General features: G+C 34.6%; 1 long non-coding RNA gene across 3 annotated transcripts; it reads right to left on the reverse strand.

The window, feature by feature from the left end:
• Positions 1–10,089: 10,089 nt before the first annotated feature.
• On the reverse strand, positions 10,090–18,088 carry LOC112536521. 3 transcript variants are annotated; one of them, XR_007215443.1, is made up of 8 exons: positions 17,629–18,088; positions 17,162–17,227; positions 16,417–16,497; positions 13,502–13,608; positions 11,404–11,992; positions 10,880–11,284; positions 10,696–10,808; positions 10,090–10,567 (listed from the first exon to the last, which is right to left on the reverse strand). It is a non-coding gene; the product is annotated as an uncharacterized LOC112536521 (long non-coding RNA). The 3 variants fall into 3 exon arrangements; XR_007215442.1 differs by having other exon boundaries at positions 17,162–18,088; XR_003080513.2 differs by lacking the exon at positions 13,502–13,608 and having other exon boundaries at positions 17,162–18,088.
• Between the last annotated feature and the right edge of the window lie 360 nt (positions 18,089–18,448).

The raw sequence follows: 18,448 nt of genomic DNA on the forward strand, positions 1-18,448 counted from the left end.
TTTGGGGACCCGACTCCGTTGTTTAAATTGTTGGATATTTGGAGTGTTTGGCAGTCTGGACCCGTTTGGGGGGTAATGTTCGTGTTGTGGGAGGTTCTGGGATTTCGTAGAATTCTCCGTCGAGATTCTTAGACGATCGATCTAGAGTCTAGACCTAGGATTAATGATCGATTGTCTCGGTATTGATAAATTGTTTCGTGATTAGATGATCTGTCTGTTCGGCTCGCTCTACCGAGCTAGAGGTCGCCAATCCTGTGAGTTAAAGTCATTTAATCATTGCACTATTGCTAAGTCCGATTTAATATGCTATTTTGAAAGTTCATGCATAATATGATTATTAGTATCGCAAAATGAATGATTTCACTTGATTATTAATATTTGAAATAATATAAATATTATTATTAGTATGTTATAATAAGATAAACGTTATTATTTTTCCTCACAAATTTCACGTTGTTTTACCTTAAATCTTTAATCTTTATTTGATATGTGTTGGTTGAGTTCATCGGATAATAATATTTATTATATGTGATGATTGCGAATTGGGAAATGTGGCTTGTAGAACATGCCTTTGATGGGTTACATCGGGACGCGTCTTACCGATAATGATCATGGATATAAGATTATTATGGATTTATGCATACGATCGAGCATTGCTCTCTGGTGAGTTGATTGATTCTGGGAGTTAAGGTCCCCGATCGAGCAATGCTCTCTGGCCGGCTTATTTGGAATTCAAGTGTTCAGTTTGGAGGTAAGGACCACGATCGAGCTTGCTCTCTGGGCGCGGACTGTTGGATTAAGAGAGCCGAAAGGCTACTAGAAATTGGGGTTTAGGGTTCTATGAGCCACTCGTCCCGTAAAAGTAAAAATATATTTTATTTATTCATTTATTTATTTATTATGGTATGATTATAATATGGATTGTATTTACGTGCATGGTTGATATTTTGATTCGAATGATTAATATTTTCTGTGAAGAAAGTAATAGGGTATGATTATAGTATGATTTGTATTTACGAGCATGATTTGATATACTAATTTGAATAATCTATGTTTTCCGAGAAGAATGCAATAGTCCCAGTTATTTGATTTTAACTCACTCTCGGTAGCGGTCTCATTTTCTTATTTTTGATTTGTATTTGTTAGTTCTCCCACGACTCTTATTCAGTAACCCGACTCCTTCATCATCGGGTGATGTATTTGATTTGGTATGTAAATTGGTAAATCTTAGATTCTCCGCAGTAGTAATAGTAGATGTATCAGTTGTAAATTTTTTGAGTTTCAGGTCTCGCCTAGTTCTTCTGGCAGACCGATTAAATTATGTAAAATGTAGCATTTAAGATAATTTGTGGCTTTAATAATATTAATTTGAGATTTGTTTAAATCAGTGAGTGTTAGGCTTACTACGGGTTTCGGTGGCCTTAAGCCTACCCATTCCCTAGTGCCGGTCACGGGCCCACGGGTGGGGTCGTGACACTATCTTTATTTACTCATATTCTAGTTCTCGTTGAAATATCTCATATAATAATAAATAATTATAAAAAATTATTATTAATTATCGAATAGTAGAATTATTAATTATCCAACGTGGAACGAAGTTGGTTTCTTCAGAATTTATTAATTAATAAAAGAGTCGAGTCTATATGACATTCAATTCTTAAGAAATAAATAAAAACTAAAAATTAAATTAGAGTAAATAATTTTAATTGTTATAATTCTAAATGTTCAGTTTATTGGTGAGTTTTTTTGTTATAATATAAAAATTAATATAACAACTAATTTTAATTTGAGTAATATTCCAATCAAATAATAAAAATAGGAATTTTTGCATTCAATTTCTAATATTCTTATTTAATACTTAAAGACATAAATAAATATAAAAGATGATTATATGAGTAATATTCTTAATAGAAAAGAAAATTCATTAGCCAAAATTAGCCCTTAAAAAGGGCTGCTAGATTATAAGAGGAGTAGTAACCCACCAATTGGAAATTATTTTTCAAAGTTGATGACGCTAACCAATTAGTAATCTGATTACAATTCCTAGGAACAAAATTAACAGAAAACCTAGGAATATAAGCTAGAGTAAGCAAAATATTATAGATAATGGGAGTGATGTCCCAAGGGCAATCATCAGGCATATTAATAGCTTCAGCTAGAGCTAGACAATGAGTTTCAAAAATCCAATCTATGAGCTTGCAATGCAATTGCAATATTAACAATAAAAAGAAGAGTAAAAGTTTCAACAACAAAAGTAGTACAAGTTTGAATTGCTCTAGAGGAGCTCTGTAAATAGATAGAAAAGGGTTAAGAAACACAAATTGAAACACAACTTTATTTCTAGCCTTCTAAATACTTGAACATAAAGAAGCTAACTTAACAAGAAAATCCTTATAAAAAAGAAACAGCCTTGCCAACCATACTAAGCCACCAATTTTAAAATAAGAAAGCCCATCGATTGAGGAATGAAACTCAAATTAGAAGCTAGCCAAGAAGCTCTGACATGATCACAGGAAAATGAAATATGCTCCACGATTTCCTTACAAGAATTACAATTTGAAAAATATTTCCTTTTCACCCTAAACACTTTAAATTAGTTGGCAGATCATTTCTAGCTGCTTTCCATAAAAAGGACTTGAGTTTAGGAGTAAGATTTAAACTCCAAACAAATTTCAAAAACACATTATCATTGCAACTTGACGCAGAAGCTTTATATCTATAAGAGACATCATCTCTCAAATTACAAATACAATGATAGACAAACTTAGTAGTAAGATTACTCTTAGCATTAGGAATCTAAATAAATTTGTCTTCCATATTGCTAGGGCCAATAGGAACTATAATATTGGCTTTTAATTAATTTTTAGAGAGCGAGTTTATTAATAAAGTTACATTTTATGACTTATGATCTTTGATTAGATAAGACACCTTGTTCTACGCACATTAAGGAGTCTGAGAAGAGGATAGTTTAAAAAGAGAAAGGTTGGGAGTCCAAGGATCATTCCATATAGAGGTATTTCTACCATTATTAATACAAATTCCTAAAACCCCTTTCTAATGATGCCTTTCACAGCCAGCATACTTCTCCACCCCCAAGAAACCCCATTCCGAAATAGAACTTCTAATAATGAAGTAGAAGAATAATAAACGACCTTCATAGTTCTCTCCCATATGGAATTTGGATCAGAGATGATTTATTAAATAGAGCTAGACCAAAGGCATCCATGTCTCTGTAACTCCACCCTCCTTTACATTTAGACCTAGTTTTAACTTCCCAACTAATCAGCTTAAGACCACCCTTATCCACTTTATTACCCCACAAAAAGGAAGATTAAATACTAGTTTTAGTCTTCCTAGTGGCATTCTTAGGAAATCGAAAACAGCTCATAGTATAGCTTGGAAGGGTAGAGAGTAAGATTTAATCATTACCTCCCGTCCAGCATGAGAAAGCAAAGTTCTCTTCCATCTTTGAGCTTTAGACGTAAACTCGTTTGGGATAAATCTCAAAGCAGCAGATTCAGAGCTCACTTAAACAGAAGGCAAACCAAGTATTTATCTTCTTTATCCATCTCTTTCATTCTAAACTTCTCCCAAATCGCTTTCTTTAAAGCATTAGAAATACTCACATGCTAAGAAAATAACAGACTTATGGAATAACTTTTCAGTCCTAAACAAGGCGTATAATGATCAAGAATATCTTTTATAGTAGAAGCCTCCTTAATAGAAGCTACACCCATAAGTAAAGTGTCACTAACAAAAAAGAGATGAGAAAGAAAGGAACACTTAGAAATAATTTGGGAACCCTTTATAGAACCATTAATCAAAGTTGCCTGATAAGCATAGATAAAGTATTTGTTACAAATAAAAAAAGGTAAGGGGACAAAGGATCACCTTGTTTTAAACCTCTATAGGGATAGATAGATTGAGAAGGAATCCATTTATAAGAATAGAATATGAAACAATGGTGACATATTGCATAATCCATCGAATAAAAGTTCTATTTAATCCCATTTTGGTCAAGATTAACTCAAGAAAAACCTGATCCACCCTATTATATGCTTTATGCACATCTAGCTTTAACATCCATTTAAACCTCTTGTCAGGATTTGTTCTTAAAGAATGAAAAACAACACGAGCCACTATAATAATATCATGAATATTCCTACCTAAGACAAAGGCATATTTAAACTAGTTGATAAGCTTAGAAGCCAAGGCTTCAATAAAGACAATAATATTAGCTATGATCTAATAATTAAAATTACAAAAACTAGTAGGTCTAAATTGAGAAATCTACTCAGGGTAAGGTAATTTAAAGGATTAAAGCAATATTAGTTTTGTTCAATTCCTTAAGAAGGTAACCTCCTTGAGAAAGGATTTAACAACCCTATTGTTATCATGGAAATCCGAAAAGCTAGAGTTATATAAAGCCCAATGATGAGAAGGTTTAAATGGCTATGAGTCGAAAAAGAAAAAAGGACTATAGCCTCTAAAACACTAAAGAAATTGCTCACAAAAAGAGAAACAAAAAGGAAATTTTTTTTTCAAAAACCCCTAATCTTAAGCCTGAGCTCGCGTGAGTCTAGAGTAACCCTGCACAGGCTCACTCTGAGCCTGAACGAGTCCACCTAGACCCCGTGCGAATCACTCATCTCGTGCGCACCCAATACAAGCTAGGGCATGTCTAAGGTAACCTCATGTGAGTTTACCTAGCCCTCGCGCGAGGATAGAGCGAGGACACGCTCTAACCTCACAAGCATTTAGGCTAGGGACATGCTGAGAATCCATATTGCTAGGATAGGCAAAGGCTCGTCTACTCTAGTAGAGACTAGGCTTTACCACATAGGCGGATAAGAGTGCTTTCATAAACCTTCCATATCCATACTTAACTTTTCGAACCTAGAATCTCTGATTTTAGGGAGGGGGAAACTTAGTCTCTTCGGAAAGGGTACAAAGTCGTCATCCTCACCTCGAAACATGTCTTGTTCTCATCGGGTGGCGACTCTTTCTCTAATTAGTCTTAAGGCCTTTCGTAATCCCTTAGGACCCTCAATTGAGCAACTCATTTTGAAAAAGTCTCATACAAAGAATGGTACCTAGATGCAGTAACGAGGTCACTAAGCATTTGGGGCGAGCCCTGAAAAGTTGTACTCACACCTACAAAGCTTAGCCTTAATCAAATCCCAGTTCTTCTTATAAAATACATTCAAAAGCCATCAAGGGCTGGGGCTCTATAACTTGCATACTAAAAATAGCTCTTTTAATCTCAAAGCCAAAAATGGGAGCTAAAAGATCTTGGTTGAACAAGTTAGGTACATATTGAGGAATGTAACAAAAAACTCTTCATAATGAGAAGTAGGCTTAGAGGAATACTAATTATAAACGAAATTGTGCAATAAAATTATTAAAGATCTCTTTCATTTTCCACCCAATCGCCATGGTCATTAAAATGTAGTTCCTTTGTCTTCTTGTTAGGGTAGAGGCATGAGAAAGTCTAGATTTTCTATCCCTCATTTGCAACCAATTAATTCTAGACCTTTAAAAGCAATAGGTGAAATACCTTCTGGTAACTAAGAGGAGGGTAAATTAGTTGTTTACAAAAATCAATTTCAACAAAAAAATCTTGCTTTGAAAAACTTGAGTATTAAAACCAATATTAGTGGAAGCAATTAGTTAAAACAATTAAACAATCCAATATGATAATGTGAGCAATAAAATCAACATGAGTAAATATAAGAGCTTAGGGAATAGAAAATCAAACTCAAGAATTTATAGTGGTACAGCCAACTTCTAGCCTACATCCATTTATCAAGGTTCACTTGAGATTTTCAGTATCAATGATCCTTTTATGGGTGCCAAATCAAACCCAAGTGTTTCTAAGCTCACACTTATACTTCTTACAAGTGTTTCAGTGGCTAATACTTAAACCTAGGTATTTCTCAAGGCTCAAACTCTAACATCTTATAAGTGTTTTAATGGCTAACATTTATACACAAGTGTTTTTCTAAGGCTCAATCTAAGATTTACAAATCTTAGTTACAAGAGTAATCAATCCCTTGCCCAAACACTTAAATCAACCCTTTTTGAGTTTTGAATATAAAAATTAATCACTCAACCCCCTAAAGATTCAAGCCTAAACTTGAGTCTTTAAAGCAAGATGAAATTAAAGAATATTTTAAAGTTATTGAGAATTAATACAAATGGTGCCTTAAAAATATTGCTCTTGGTTGCCCTAGAACTATTAAAAATGAAGTTTATATAGTTCTAGATGAACTCGAGATATTAAAGCCTCAAATAAATGCAAAAATAGTTGTTTCAACAATCTTCATAAATGTAGCTTCATGGGTAAGAATCTTCCTTCACGGCCGTGAACCTTCAACGCGAAATCCAAATTTAAAAGTCTAAAAGCCATCATAGGCATGATCAAAAGTTCATGGTTAGGAACTTTGGTTGTGAAGTATTCTGTGGTTTCTTAAGTTCTAGAGAAAAAAGTCCTTCACGGGTGAAAATCTAGGTTCGTGGCCATAATCTCCTTCACATGTGTGAAGATTTGTTCATGGCTGTGAATCTTCAACTTCATGGCTGAGAAAGCCGATTGTGAAGACTATCACGGTTTCACTTCTTCAAGATAGACAAACTTCACGAGCGAGAATATTTATTCATGGCTATGAATCTTCACATTCAAGGCTGGGAAGGCTAACCATGAATCCTTATGGTACTTTTACCTTTGAGCTATAAGACTTTCACGAGTGGGAACTTTATTTCATAAGTTGTGAAACAGAAAATTCAAAAGTGTGATAAAAAGTTCACAAGCGTGAATCCCCCTTGTTCTAAGAAGACGAAGGATTTTGATCCTTTTTGCCTTGCATGTAAACACTTAATAAAAATGTGAGATATACTTAATTGTGTATGAATAAAATAGGTTTAAGAGATTCAATAATAGGCATCTTCCATACTCCAAGCTTTTTTAGTTCTTGACTCATTATTATTTCATGCTCTTTTTCTTTCTTAGTCATTGGAGCATTATCAATTGCAATTAAATAATTAATAACCTCATTAGGCTTCGCAATAACTCCTTATCCAACTTAACTAAAGCTTTCCTACAATCTTCCAAGTTTCTGAAAATAGAAAACATAGTAGATCCTCTATGGTCTATGCTCTAAGCAGGATCAATAATTGATATGCATAGTTTTACACATATTTGCTTGCATATTATTGCGTATTTTCTTAGCAATTATTGTGCTTTTATTCCAAGATCACCCGTGTTTTGTGTTCTTTTGTATTTCAGGAGAATTTATAGGACCATCATCAGTATTTGAGCAATTATAGATCAATACATGCGAAAACAAACGGGAATTCATCAAGATCGGATAAGAGCTCCCAGTGCATACATTAAGCACGGCCTAGGTCAAGGCCGTGCTGATCACCATGGCTTGGACTCTCGCCGTGACCAACCATGAGCTTTCGGTCTTCAAAACATGGTATTTTGGGCACGGTTTTCGTAGCCACCACGGCCTCCAGCACGGCACATGGTGGCCAGCACCGGCGGGGGCACGGCCATGGTGAAAACCTACTTGGTGAGATCCAGAGTTCCAGCACGGCCTGGACTCTGGCCGTGCTGAGACAATTATATAAGGTAAACTATTTTTTTTAGGGTTAGCTAAGTATGGGGTGAGAGAGAGCCTTGGCGGCTGGTTCAGTTTTTGCATAATGCTGAGTTCGGGAGAGAGTTGCAGAGACGAAGAACCCCAGAATCGCAAAGTTTCGAGTGCAAAATAGTAGTGGAGCAATTCAAGAGGCAATTTGGGAGATTAATCGTAGTACAGATCTAGATTTGGAGCTGTTCATCCAATTCGAGAGAAAAGGGGTATACATGTTTCATTTTCATTATTCTTTTATTATAATTGATTTCCTAGATTGTTTTAAACATGAACATGTTTAACTAGATTGATTAAATCCATTGGGATTTTTATACTATGTTGGCTTAATATTATATTGTTAGATTGTTTGAGTTAGTTTTGTATTCTTCTTGCTTTCAGTATTAATAAGATAATGCATTATTCATGAAACGTTGTGAATTGTGGTGTTTAGATTGCTTTATGTGATTGAGAAGTCCATTTGGCAATTAGAATTTTGAATAGCAAGAACTGGTTAATAATCACTTAGAGATAAGGATAATTAACTAGCCAGATTAAGAATTAACAAAGCTTAATAGAGGCGGATTAAAGCGTAATGCTAATTTAAGAATCAATCGTTAGGAAGAGATTCCAACTTTAGGTTATTAGGTTTAGGAATTCGGTTATCTCGAGAGAGAAACCGAATCCAGTTAAGAATTCATCCACGGGTAGCATAATTAGACTCATCAATCCTTTATCTTTTGTTTGATTGCCAACTAGTTTAGGTTCCCTTTGGGTTTGCTTTCTTGTCTTTGTTATTTCATTTATCCATTCATTCCTGCATCTCCCTTAGAACTTAGCTTGTAGCTATTAGTTAGTTTAGAAATTATTCATCATTCATTTTAGGTTAATATAACAAAGAACAAAGTAGTAACTCTAGGCTTTCACTTTCCCAAGGAATACGACCTTGATACTCGCCATGAGTGCTAGACTGCATCGATAGGATCACTGCCTTAGATTATAGCTAACACAATTAGCCCATCAAGTTTTTGGCGCTGTTGCCACTTAACTAAAGCTTTCCTACAATCTTCCAAGTTTCTGAAAATAGAAAACATAGAAGATCCTCTATGGTCTATACTCTAAGCAGGATCAATAATCTTTTTAAAATCTCGTCTAGCCATTTAGCTTCAAATTTAAAGCTTTTCCTAGAATCTTTAGTTTGACGTCAGTCAATAAAACTATATGTCGATGATTTGATCTAAGCATGGAACCATGAGATGACTCGAGCTCTATAAAATAATTCTTTACATTGCGGACTACCAAAAGATCTATAAAGTCTTTGGAGAATCAAGTTATAACTAAGTAGCTCGTTTGACCAAGTAAAAGGTTCTCTTCTGTAATTTAGGTTAATAAGACTAGCTCTATTTACCCAATTTGAAAATTGAAATTTCTACATTTGGTCAATCTCATTACATCGTTTCTTTTCATGGTCATACAAAACACAATTAAGATCTCCTTAACCTGGGATTGAGGCTCAAAAAATTATCCCAAACGTGCTACCTTTAATGTCTATAAAGGCTTCCATAAATAAAAGTGATAAAATAAGAGGCATTCCTTTCCAAATTGGAATAATGAACGTGAATAAAATTATAAGAATATTTAATTATCTAAATATATGTCCACCAAAGAGCAAGACCTCTTCTTCTACCTAAAGGGCTCACTAATGCTTCATTATTAAAATACATTTTCTATTAAGAATTGATATAGAAAACATATAAAGCACAACAAAAGCAATAATGAAAAAATCTCAATTACTATTAAGGACCTTATTGATTAAACTAATCATATCCACAATAAAAAAGTAGTGGTTTAAAGACCACCAGATGTGGTTGTTAAACTAAAACATAGACTTAAAGACCACATCATGTGGTTACTAATAAAAATAACAACTATAAATCAATATAGTCTCTAAAAATAGCAACCATATCATGTGGTCTCTATTTAGCTACCCTAAATGTAGTCTCTGTCTGGTCTCTAGTTGGTCATTATTTCATTGATGTAGGAGACCACTTAGCGACCAAAATTTTATGTAGTCAATTTAGAGACCACGAGATGTGGTCGCTAAGTGGTAGCTAGTTTAGAGACCACTCAAAAGTGGTTGCTAAATAGATGGTCTCTAATTTTAGCTATCAATTAATTGTGATCACTAAATGGTCTCTGTTTAGCTACCACGTCAAAGACCACTTAGCATGTGGTAGCTAAATTTATATCGAAATATTTTTTATATTAATTTTCATTGGATATTTTTAATATATTTAGTCTTATTATTACTATGTCATTTAATTTATCTATATTAAAATTATATATAATGAAAAATAAAATTTTAAATTACAAAGTAACAAAACATAAGAGAAATATAATTTAAATTAAGAATTTTATAATGTATAAAAATTTTAATAAGTGCAGATACCCTAACAACAATAAATAACCAAATCTAAGGTCATAAAGTTGATGTACACTGAGAGAATACTAAAAATAGAAGAAGAAGTACTAATAAATTTACGACTTACCAAAAGGTGGATCTTGCTATAAGTTGTCGTCGGGGGGTCAGGACATATTGTTGAGTGCTTAGGGTCAACCTCTACACCAACTAGCGCATAGTGGTCTCCAACAGCTGAATCCACTCGTCTCTCCTGCAACTGATTTGCCAACTACAAGCTCGTGTCTTCAAGCTGTCGAAAGCGGTGATCATCAATCCCACTAGTGGCAACTATGGAGGTTAAGACATCAGAGTGATATGAAGATGTCTTATTCTTGCATGTCCCATATACATATTTGCTATGTAATAAAGCCTAAACTGTCTCTAAGAAAATTCTCTCCTCCTCTTAGGACAGTGTCACCGGATTACCGACTTCACCGTGAGATGCCTCTATTATACGCTCTTCAAGGCTTTCCTGCTTAATCATTAAACATATTATAATATATAAATTAAATAAAAATATAATTAAAATGAACCTACTAAATTAAATTATTTAATTAAATAATTAAATAAACTAAATTAATTTATTTATTACGCATTTACCCCAACTTTCATGGCGCGGTCATCCACATATAGCCTCGATCCATCATTGCCTTTAGTTATCTTAGTCTCATGGAACATCCGGACCTTGACCGGGGATGCACCTTCAACATCTCCTAAAAATAAAAAATAAAATATAATTTTTCGTAACTTTTTAAATTATATTAAAAATATAATATATAACAACCTTACGATCCTTTTAACGTGCTCTTGAATAAAGATGGAGCCATAAGTGTGTCGCGTCGGCCTCGATCTAGGGCCTCCTATTTCACTCAGATGATTCCTCGATTGACGCATTGCAATTGCTCGGAAGGAACTCTTAGACTACTTTGCCTGTCATTTATCCCAAACCTCCTATGAAACACATGGGGGTCAACCTTGCCCTCCACCTGTGTAGCATATCATTATATCTCCTGGCAGCTAGCTTCTCCTATGCCAACCTCACAATCTCATTAATAGAGTCCTCCCACTCAAAACATTTCGGCAAATATATATACATAAAATAATTAAATATACCAATTTTTTGAAAAAATTGGCAGAGTCTCCCATGTAATATGCACTATCCAAACCTCAAATAGTTGAGGCAAATTACCTGTAATAAATAAAACACTTCATAACTCAATAAAACACATTCTAAGTTAATACAACACTTCCTCAAATATGTAACATTGATAAAATCAATAAATACACAAATATAAATGTAGAACTAACCTGAAACTCATACTAGTATCCCTCTTGAGCTGCTAGTGGCATTGCCTTCCATGTATATCCCTCATAATAGATAATTTCCTTAAATATACAGGTATACGGGAAGCCATGTGGTGTGACTCAACAAATTTAAATTAAACACATATAACAATAGTTAAACTAAAAAAAACATAATGAACATAACATAAAGTATAAAACATTACTTACTTTCTATCTTCTAATCATATCCTCTTACAACCACTTCCACAACTACCCGAGCTTAACACAGCACCAGGCATCATAGGTGTAGTCAGTTGTGATGGAGATGAGTGTGAAGTCAGGCTTGGATCGCCAATTGTCAAGTAGGTGCCAATGGACGGCGATGGCACTCTAGTGAATGGAGGTGCACTCAAGAATAGAGCTGTGGATATGGGTGGAGTTGACAATGGGGGTGGTATTATTGATAGGGTTGGAGTTATAGATGTGGATATGGATGGAGCGATGGAATCACTAGGCATTGCAAACGAACTATTGGTGGGATGGAGGTCCCCCACATGAGCCTTGACCCTATCCATCACTTCAGGTGCCATTATGGTGTCATCTAGCCACTGTCCTATATAATAAAACATTAATTATGATTATAAGCAAATTAGTATATAATATAATAAATAAATATTTAAAAGTGCATCATTATAAGGATAACCAAAAGATAACCATTTAATCATACAACCATCATATAAGTACCTCTATTCACTATGAGTGTTATTTATATCATCCATATCTAATTCGTCCTCTGATTTAAAGAAAGCTTCTAATTGTGGTTCTCGTTCTTCTTCTGAAGATCATTTGCAATATCAATTAAATCACCCATCGGATCATCTAATGCGGTAAGTTGATCCTCTTCTAGTGTCTCAATAGAATATATTTCAATTAACTCATCCTAAAATGGGGGTTGTGCAAGTGCAAGTTTATTTTGAGAATAGCTTTCAAGGATATCAATAATTCATTTAGGTTTAAGCTTTGAGACAACCCACCATTCAATTCTATCTTGTTGTGTGGATCGGTACAAGCAATAATACACCTCAACTACTTGTAATGCAAGAACAAATGGTTCGTATTTCCCATATTGTCTTCTATGATTGATTTCAATAATTTTATATTGTCATGAACCATTGTATCCACATTAGTCATCGGATGAAACCATTCAAACTTGAATAAAACTATTCTCTTAATTGGCCAATTAGGATATTCGATTTGGACAACCTCAATTAGCCAACCACAGAAATCATTCTCCAAAACACTATAATTTTGGCCTTTGATGCATGCCCTACTATTCATTGAACTGTGTGTGAAATTTATAATCATTTAGAAAATACCCAAGGTATTTTGTAATAGTAGTCAAAGGCCTTTTTGCAAGATTCTTTAAGAAATTGTTATGGATATTACTTAATGAATCGTGTGCCTAGAATATAAAACTAAATTCAATGGATATATTAAAAAAACATTCATTATTTCAACAAACACTGCTAGAAGAAAAGACTTGCATATGCTTTGAACCATTTAGGAAAGTCCACTTCAAGTTTTTCATCCACTTCTTCATCCGCAAAAGTTTGGATTGTGTTGTCGTAATATATCCGTGTAAATACTATAATGTATAGTGTTAGATGACGTGATTAATGAAATTCTAAGTCAATTATTAAGTTTCTAATAATAATATAAAACTAACCGCACTAATGGATTTGCTTCTTTGTAGTTAAATAAAATGTATGACTTAGCAGGCTTGTACTCTTCTGGTGTCATATGTCTTATTCTTAAATGACCAAATGATCTACCACTATCTTTGGAAATGGAAAGGTTTCCAATGTAAATTGGTTGATCATCTTCCACTTTCATAATTGTAAGGCATAGATCTTGCTTGTTGGCAAATGATCCTCAAAGTAGTACAAGTAAAAAGTAGATGCCTCCTATACTAAATAGGCTTTGCATATTGAGTTTTCCGCTTACGCTTTATTTCTCACAATATTCTTGTACTTTTGAAGATCCTTACAAAGTTATTGCGCTAATATCAAGTGAAAGAAAACATTAGAATATTAAAAAGATTATAGTGATAGATTTTTCTAACCTCTAAAATGGATGCATCCACCGAAACTGAACAGGTCATGATACGAACATAACTAACTTGTGCCAAAACCGTATTCAATATTGATGCCTTTGCCAAGGATCATTCACCTAATCAAGAAAAGAAACTCTAACTCCCAACAATACCCTTAAATAACTTATACTTAAGAACCTTAATTATAAAGAATTAAAGGTTGTTTAACATAAACATAAATTTAGATTAAACTAAGTTTGTAAAATATTAAGTCTACACTTGATAAATTCACCAACTTCATAACAAAATAAGAGATTTAACTCAAATAATCAATATTCAATAACCTGTCATTACATAGAATTCGTACCAGCTTATATAAGCTGTAAAAAAATCTTAATAATGATAAGGAAACAAATAAGAATAAGACTAGGAATAGAACTTCTAAACTAAAAAGATAACTTAAAACAAGACTCCTAAATATTAAAAGACTTCTTTAAATGAACAAAACTCCTAAAATTCATCCAACGCTAGCCCATATAATTAACATGACAATTTGGCTTAAGTAACATGTGATATGCGACCCATTCTTCAGTATTGGACTCCAAATAGCTTGGCTTGATTATTTTAGGCATATCTTAACTTGATCATGCCTCCATATGTTGAATTAAGTTGATGAATAAACTTGAGGCTCATTTTCTTGATTAAGCCCAATTTCACTTGGACTTTGAATCAGACTAAGACTCCTAGTTGGATTAGGATTTCTAGTGGAATTAGAATTCTTTTTGTCGCTTGAACTCCTAATATCATTAGGACTCCTTGCTGGATAAGAATTCTTAGTTGAATTAGAATTACTTCTTGGAGTAGGATTCCTTGAGCTAGTAGGATTTGCATCATTAGGATTTCTAATTAGAGTAGAATTCCTTGTGCTAGATGGTTTCTCATAATTAGGACTCCTTACTCGATTACGATTTCTAGTTGAATTAGGATTCTTTATTGGAGTAGGATTCCTTGAGCTAGTAGGATTTGCATTATTAGGATTTCTTGTTGGAGTAGAATTCCTTGTGCTAGATGGGTTTCATCAAGTCCAGCAATGGAGCCTTATATGATAGGTGAATAACAAGATGTTCCATAGAATCAAAGAAACTCAGAGGGAATATTCTCTTAAGCTTTGATAAGATAATTGGGATCCCAACTTTAAATCTAAACATATCTTCATTCACAATGACTGTTGCAGAGCCTTCCACACATTCCCCGTAGTAGTTCATGGAAGGCGATAGGCATTAACCTCTGCATTAAGACATGGTAGTCGTGGCTTTCCATACCAAACAACCTCAACTTTTTCATATCCACACACACATACTTCCATATTTGACAAATAATCATTAGGAAATTTCAACTTACTAAGTTATTCAAACAAAATTAATTTAACTTCCCTATCAAGTCTATAACAAGCCTTTGGGTATTTACTAGTTGACAAAGACTTTCCAAGCTCTGGCCTCCGAAAATACTCATTTAACTCTTGCCTAGATTTCATATTGTCCTTTATTTTGCTAGGTATGTTCAATATTTTATTAAAAAAATTGTCAAAGAATTTTCTCAATATGCATAACATCAAGGTCATGTCAAATTACATTGGAGCTCTAGTAGGGCAAATCCCAAAGATGCTTCATTTCTTTCCAGCCCCATGATTTACTTAGTGCACCATTAGTTGCATCAGAATATCCATCTGTTACCTTTTTCATTTTGATATCATCAAGCATACCCAATATTTCTTCTCCCGATCTAACTAAGCGTGCAACTTTCCTCACAATTTGATTTTTCTAAAATTCATGTTCCTTCTAAAAGGATGATCAGCATCTAAGAACTTCTTTTGATTATAAAACCATGATTGCTTACCACTCTTACTTAGGGTAGAGGCATCAGAATCCTCCATTCAATAAGGACAAGCCAAACGACCGGTGGTGGACCAACCAGACAACATTGCATACACGAAGAAGTTGATAATTGTCCATATTAAGGCTACTCGTAATTAAAAGTTTTGATTTCAAAAAGTGTCGAATGCTTAAGACCTATATTCCCATAACTACTTTAATTCACTGATCAATGGGTGCAATACAAATCTATCATATGTTTTGAATTCTGAGGTCCTATAATAAGGACCGTTAAAAATATCAATGTCTCTTTTATACACATTGAGGGGGGGGGGTGGTTAGATTATACATTATCACTATCACTGGCCAGCATGAGTACTATTGCTTGGATTGTCCAAAAGCTTAGAATCTATTAGTGTAGAGTCTGAGATGGACATTTCTGATTTTGAAAGAGAAATTAGGATGAACATCATTAAAATGATTCTAAGAAATAGAATTTGATGACTGTATTACACTTTTCTCGACCTCATGCTCCATATGGCACCTCATTTCATTAGCGGTTGCTTTTGAAGCGTATAATCTAAGAAGTTATGGCGTCAAAAGGAAGTAATATATTTTTTAAAAGGTACATTTATTTTTCTTTTGACTGCTTTTAATGGCATGTCATCTTTTATAACTTGGATGGCCACAAATCTTGCACACAGTCAAGTTAACATCTTCCCCCAATAAACCATGCAGCCATTAAAACAATAATATATCTTCTCTATTAGTAATCTCAAACTGCGAACCAAGTGTCACGACCCGATCTATGGGCCCGTGATCGGCACTAGGGAATGGGTAGGCGTAAGGCCACCATATCCCGTAGTAAGCCTGACTATTCACTAACTCAAACAATTTGCAATTTAAATTTTATCTGTTGGCACTTTTCCACAATTAAACTTTAGCCACCAGATACTACAAATTAAATTTGGTCTGCTAGCATAATTGGGCAAGACCTGAATTTATATAATGTTACAAAAAGGTAAATCTAGAATTTCTACTGCGGAGATTCTAGAATTTTAAAAGTCAACATACCAATAAAGTCAATTACGTTTAACCCGAAGATGAAGAAATCGAGCTGCTAGAGGAAAAGATTTGCAAAAAAACTATCAACACCTGAAAAAAAGTGAAATTGAGACTGTCAGTCTTGAGAGTGAGTTAAAATCATATATTCCAAAAACAAAAACAAACACTTCAATAAAATATTTGTTTAATTATAATAAACTATTAAGTCATGCAAAATTACGTGTCATGCCATGTTTCTATAAAATAAATTTCACAAAGTGTACTATGGGATGGAGTACATCAGTAAAACCCTAATCCCCATTACTAATAGCCTTAGCCTTTCGGCTCTCTCGTTCCAGCAGAACTGGCGCCCAGAGAGCAAAGCTCGACCAAGGTCCTTAAACCAGTATGGTCACTTATATTTCCAACAAAGCCAGCGCCCAGAGAGCAATGCTTGACCAGGGACCTTTACTTCGGCAAACTCACTATACTCAGTCCAGAGAGTTAAACTCGACTAGGGCAAGTCCTAAATTTACCTTTTAATATCTGTCTCAGATTCATACCGGTGCATACGCGGTCCTGATGCAACCCATTAGGTGACATGTTTTACTGCCATCTCATCCTGAGTTAACATGCATTTTCAATAGCATTGATGCAGAAAATGATACATGTATGGATAGTAATTAAATAAATAATTAAAATATTAAATCATTTAATCAGAATTACGTAAAATCTTAGCATGACACATGTAAACAGATATACGATTTTAACTCACAGTTCTGACGATCTCCTAGCCCTACTCCGATGCCTCGGGTGGAGCGAGCCGAACTGACGGATTTATCTAATCACGGGAACAATTCAATCAGAAAAGTATAACATTTGATAAATAACCCTAGGCCTAGACTCCTAGAACTCCATGTCTAAGAATTTCGACTCGGAAGAATTCTATCGAAAATTTGGTAGAATCTCCCCTAAATATGGACATTTAGCCCCCGTAAAACGGGTCCAGAACCTGCCAAAAACACTTCAAATATACTGCGATTAATTAACAGGTGTTGGGACACCCAAACTGCATTAATCTTTCCAACTCTGCAATGCATCACAAATCACATATTGACAAACGGTCCAACACACTATTTATTTCGGCCAACAATCCTCACATAATTTTTCTAATGCTAAACGCAATAGTTAATTATATAATTTTTCTCAACAAACTATAAAATCATCAGGCTAGAGAATTACCGAGACGCTTGATAACTCGGTCGACTCGCCTCCAGCTACTGGAGTCCGATCGACGATCCGAACGCGCCTACGGACTTGAAACAATGCACTAATGATGATTCCAACACTGATCTTCCGATCTGACCCCCCAATCATTCGGAGAAATTTACGGACGATCTCGGTCGTTGATTTTCAAACGGAGTCCAATCGACGCGAAACTGCTGCCATTGGAAAGCTTGAGCTGAGAGGGGTCCAGATATGCCCTTTGATCAGCCAAAGCTCGCCGAAGACGGCCAAAAAAGCTCAAAAATTCTGTTGTCGTCACTTCACCGAAACTCTTTCCTCCGGCCACTAACGCTGACGCTGCTACCCCTAAAAGGAAGCCCTCAACTCACCGGTCATTTTAAGACCAACCTTGCCGCCAAAGGACGCTGGAAACGCCTAAAATGGCGTTGAAAAGCCGCAGTTGCTTCCTCGCGTTCTCCCGTACACCTTTGAAGCCTCGAAGCATGCCACCACTTAACCGCTACTTCCCTTCCTCTTCCCTATCCCACGTCGATCTCTTCTCCTTCTTTTCTTTCTTCTCTATATTGACATTTGGTCCCTCAATTTTTCTTATTTTCCATTTAGTCCCTCAACTTTATTAATTACTAAAAATTTCGCCTTGTAAAATTTTCGTTTAATCCTCCAACTATTTTTTAGCTTTTCAATTAAGCCCCTAGCTACTTAATTTGGGCCAAATTAAAATTATTAAAAATAGAGAATTACTTATTTACCCTTGCTTTTAAAAGTAAAATTACCAAAGTGCCCTTATCGACATATTAAATTACAAAAATACCAA

Source organism: Ricinus communis, chromosome 4 (assembly GCF_019578655.1).
Source record: "Ricinus communis isolate WT05 ecotype wild-type chromosome 4, ASM1957865v1, whole genome shotgun sequence".
Lineage (NCBI taxonomy): Eukaryota > Viridiplantae > Streptophyta > Magnoliopsida > Malpighiales > Euphorbiaceae > Ricinus > Ricinus communis.